General features: G+C 33.1%; 1 long non-coding RNA gene across 1 annotated transcript; it reads right to left on the bottom strand.

Annotated features, from left to right (window-relative positions):
• Positions 1–2,042: 2,042 nt before the first annotated feature.
• Positions 2,043–4,005, bottom strand: LOC127842040 (uncharacterized). The gene is made up of 3 exons (XR_008031463.1): positions 3,840–4,005; positions 3,016–3,275; positions 2,043–2,532 (listed from the first exon to the last, which is right to left on the bottom strand). It is a non-coding gene; the product is annotated as an uncharacterized LOC127842040 (long non-coding RNA).
• Between the last annotated feature and the right edge of the window lie 432 nt (positions 4,006–4,437).

Genomic DNA, 4,437 nt, shown 5'->3' with positions numbered 1-4,437 from the left:
GCATCTTCTGAAAACAAACGTGTAGACCAGACAGGGGTTTTCATGGGATAAAAGAAAAATACTTATTGAAGTGCATAGTCCAAATTATGGTATTTTTTGGTTTTGAATATACTTTCGACACCACTTATTTTTGATTGAACACTTCTCACTATCAAAATACCATCTATATATAAATCTTCCTTGTTAAGAAAAACTCTTACAGTTCTCAAGCAGTGGTTGAAGTGTGCGGTTATGACTTGGTTTAAAAAAACTTCCTTCTGCAGTATGTATGAGGGAAAATATTGAATTATTACAATTTTAATGTGACCATAAACGAATGCAGCTAAACATTTTTATAGGAGTCCGGCGGACGTCCTTGACAAAAAAACAAGAAGTCTTATTCTCATTTCCAGTAGTCTCGGACCACCGGACTCCCGTTAGTGTCGAACACTGATAAGTTATCAATCTGGTTCATTTTACTGGCTTTGTGATGTAGAATCAGTTTACATGGGTGAAAAAGGTTTAAATCTATGAAGAATTCCCTTTAGTAAAGTTATAAACTGAGGAAGGACTAGATATATATCGTGTATTTTACCATCACAATCAATTTTAAGCTGAACAATGTATAGGATATCATTTGATATGCTCAATTGTTAATTTATTTTGCTTACAAATATTCTAGAGGGGTCATACGATATTTAATTGCAGTCAAATGGTTTAATGTGGTATACACTATCATTGTAAAATCTGAAAGAAAACACGACATTTTCATAAAGTCTGGTAAACTTAATGATGAACATAATAAATGTTGTTTTCTTACAAGTTTACCGATAATGAATTTTAGTGGTTATTCATCATCATGCCTGTTTTCTTGCTCTGCAGTTTTTAATAAGTATTTAAGAAGTCTTGATTCAGGGAACCCAATAATATTTCCTGCGGGTAGTAAAAACTCTTCTGATTTAAGGCGAAGAGTTTGGTAACCCACAGTCTCAATGTACATGTGTATAAAAACTTTGTATGCCTATCGAAGTGGATGCAACCAAGGTTGTTTTTATTTGATTTTAATTCGTCCGATTTTTTTGCCCTTTTGGGAAAGTAGCAGGTACTGATAAAATTCGTAACATCGCTGCGTAAATTCTGTAAATTGAACTTTTTTGTGTTAGGCACATAATGTTGTTTGTTTCCAATAAAATTACCAAAAATAAATAAGGTAGGTAGGTAGGTGTTTTTGTATTAAACATGTGTTATACTACAAGCTACTTCTTACTGAAACAATAAGATTGCAAGTTTATGAAAATCTTTATCTTTTCTATTTATTGACAGTTGGTCAAATCATATTTTTGAGAATTTGATTGATTTTTACAGAAAACAAATTGAAAAAAATGAAGTCTTTTTTGAAAGGGCAAGTAAATGTTTAGGGTTTGCTCCAAACAAAATGGTCGGTTTGGTGGAAACAAACAATTTTAAAGGTATATCTTAATATAAGGATTAACAATAATGTCCTTATAAACCTTTAACAGAATACGTGTTTCTTCTAAGCCAATTACGGCGCAAAATTTATATTTTGGGAATTTTTGGTTGGGAATATGTAAAATAGTAATTTTAGTGATGGATAGGTACCTTTTATGGGTAGTACATGAAGAACCGAAACATCACTGCTGGTATTCTTTTTTATGCCCCGGATCGAATGATCGGGGGGTATATTGTTTTTGCCTGTCTGCTTGTCTGTCTGTCAATGTGTGTTTCTCCAAAACTTTAACCTTTGCCATAACTTTTGAATTTTGAAGATAAAAACTTGATATTTGGCATGCATGTGCATCTCATGGAGCTGCACATTTTAAGTGGTAAAAGGTCAAGGTCATCCTTCAAGGACAAAAGTCGAATACATTGCTGCAAAGCGGCGCAATAGGGGGCATTGTGTTTCACAAACACAGCTCTTGTTTTCTTATGAGTTAAAGTCCTATGATTCAATTATGAGTCTATCAGGCAATTCCAAAGATTACATATTGTGTTGATTTTCCCAATGGTATTTTTTCAACTAAGATTATAAATAAAATAAGATCTGATTAGTTAATTTTTATTTTCAGACAGCAAGTAAACATAAACAAGGCACAAAGCTCTGGTGAGCGTTTGACCAAAAAAAGCATGGCTATAAGAAACATATTTTACACCGTGTAAAAAGCAATGGAAAACAAATCAAATTCTATCAAACTGTGCTGAAAATGCTGACCATGTTGTAAGATATGAAAAAAAGCTTAAACTGTTATAAATGCTTAACAAGAACGCAGATGTGTTTATATCAAAGTTAGTATTAAAAAAAAGTTTCATGAAATGGAACAAGTTTTCTTAATTTTTATTTGATTTCTCTTGATTTTTTCAATAGTTTACAACACCAAAGTTCTTCCATTGTATGAAAATGTTACACAAGCAAAAATAATATATTATAAAAACATGATTGCCACATTTAAACATTTAACATGTTGAAGTAATTTAACATCTTGTGGCCCAACACTTTCTCACATCCATCTTTGAACTTGGCCTTCAGCTCCTCTCCTGAAAAAAATAGAGAAAATAAAGTGTGTTTGTTTCAATTTGGATTAGTATTTTCACAATTGCAAAATATGTTATTTTCTATGATCACTTGTAATGATCTTGCTTTAAACATATTTCGTTGTGCTATTTATCAATGTTTGGTACTTCGTTTGTTATATATGTACCATAATGTACCATATTGAATTATTTACATTGTAAAAGAAAAATAAATATTGACTATTCTCAGACCTGAATTTGCCTAGTATTTAACAATTATGATTACCCCATGTCTGCAACTGGCAACTCATTGAAAATATAACCCCATTTTTCTTAAGTAAAAAGTGTTATCAACTAATCAAATAATTCTGAAATGTTATTTGTACTTAATACTTCAGGTAAAAATAAAAGTTAGATTCAAAATTTGACATTTGCACTACCGTAGATAGCAACTAGTGCTTCAGTGATGTGAGACACAAAGAAACTATTAGCAAGCGTGTGCAATACCCTTAGCTGATATCCCTCCCGGGCGGCTCACACCTGCATTCAATTGCCTTCCGTCGTTTTTTCAGTTGACATTCTTTTCCAGCGCTCGAGCACAGGGATGCGCCCTTTAACGGCCCTCCACGTGGCACAATATCCGTGCACGTCATGGCGACGGGGTCCATCTGACACAGTCGGCCCTCCACGCCCAACAGCATGGTAACCATGGCGACACAGACAAGGACAAATCGTATATATGCCATTCTGGTGGTGATGTTTTTATTCTGTTAAAAGGAAAAGAATAAAGATGAATAAATAATATCAAACATTTTGCTTTAAAGGTAAAAGGTTTAGGTAAAGGCATGTTTTTATAGTCTGATTACTCACAATGATTCAAGCGACTTTGACATTTACCCCCCGATCACTGGGATTTAAGTCGTCCGTTTACATATGGCGCCGATGGAAGCCACGGAACATTGACTTATTTCCCTCACAATATAGTATTTATGAACACATTACTCTGAATTTTCATTTTTGTTAAAATTGAAATGCCTTGATACATTTATAATTTTTTTGCTATATATTACATATTTAATATAAACAATAACAACTGTGTACATGTATAAACATAGCCTATATATTCTATGCTACCGGTATACTGTTGATATTTGATTACATCATATCGTTCAAAATCAATTGGGCAAGCTGACCTAATATTTTACTAATTTAATTAATTAATTCATGTCAACCACGGTATTCAGTTGAGATATATTGACGTTTACATAATTTCCCTTTATTATCATAGTGTTACAATTATTATAATTTTCATTTAAAAATACACAACAAACCTGTTCTGCAGTTTTTTACTCTTCAAACGATATTGCTTCGTTGGTTTTTCCCTTTTCTATCTTGGTCTCTATACTGCGGGGTTTTTAGCAGCCGTTTGTCTTTTATTTTCACATCCAACTGAGCGGCATATATACCATTTTTCAGCACCAGAAGCTAATGTTGTATCAAAATAGGCCGACACATTCATTAGGCGTTTATCGAAATTTCGTTGAAAAACTGCATATAGAGCTTTCTGAAAAAATCCCATATTTTCGGTCGATTATATAGTGAGTTAGAATCCTTACATTGCTTTACTGCCCAGCACACGTAACAACACACGAAACGGATTCGAAATAGTCGCTATAAGCCGATTTTGCACACATATTAGCTCAACATAATACGATAAAGATGAAATACAAGTGTCATTTAAGTTTAACTGCAATCATGAGAAGCCAACTTTAGTTTGGCAGGCCTTAATTTTTCTCAATAAGGACGTCTTCCTCCGAGAAAACAAGACCACTTAAGTAGTTATTACTTACAAGCATCTATATGTGTCGCAATTTTCCCGTCAAAAGTATTCGTAATTCGTATTGTTATAGGCTTTTAAGTGTAGATTCA

This window comes from Dreissena polymorpha, chromosome 8, assembly GCF_020536995.1.
Source record: "Dreissena polymorpha isolate Duluth1 chromosome 8, UMN_Dpol_1.0, whole genome shotgun sequence".
Classification (NCBI taxonomy): domain Eukaryota; kingdom Metazoa; phylum Mollusca; class Bivalvia; order Myida; family Dreissenidae; genus Dreissena; species Dreissena polymorpha.
The sequence above is the reverse complement of the archived record's forward strand: the minus strand, read 5'-3'. Positions and strand labels throughout refer to the sequence as shown.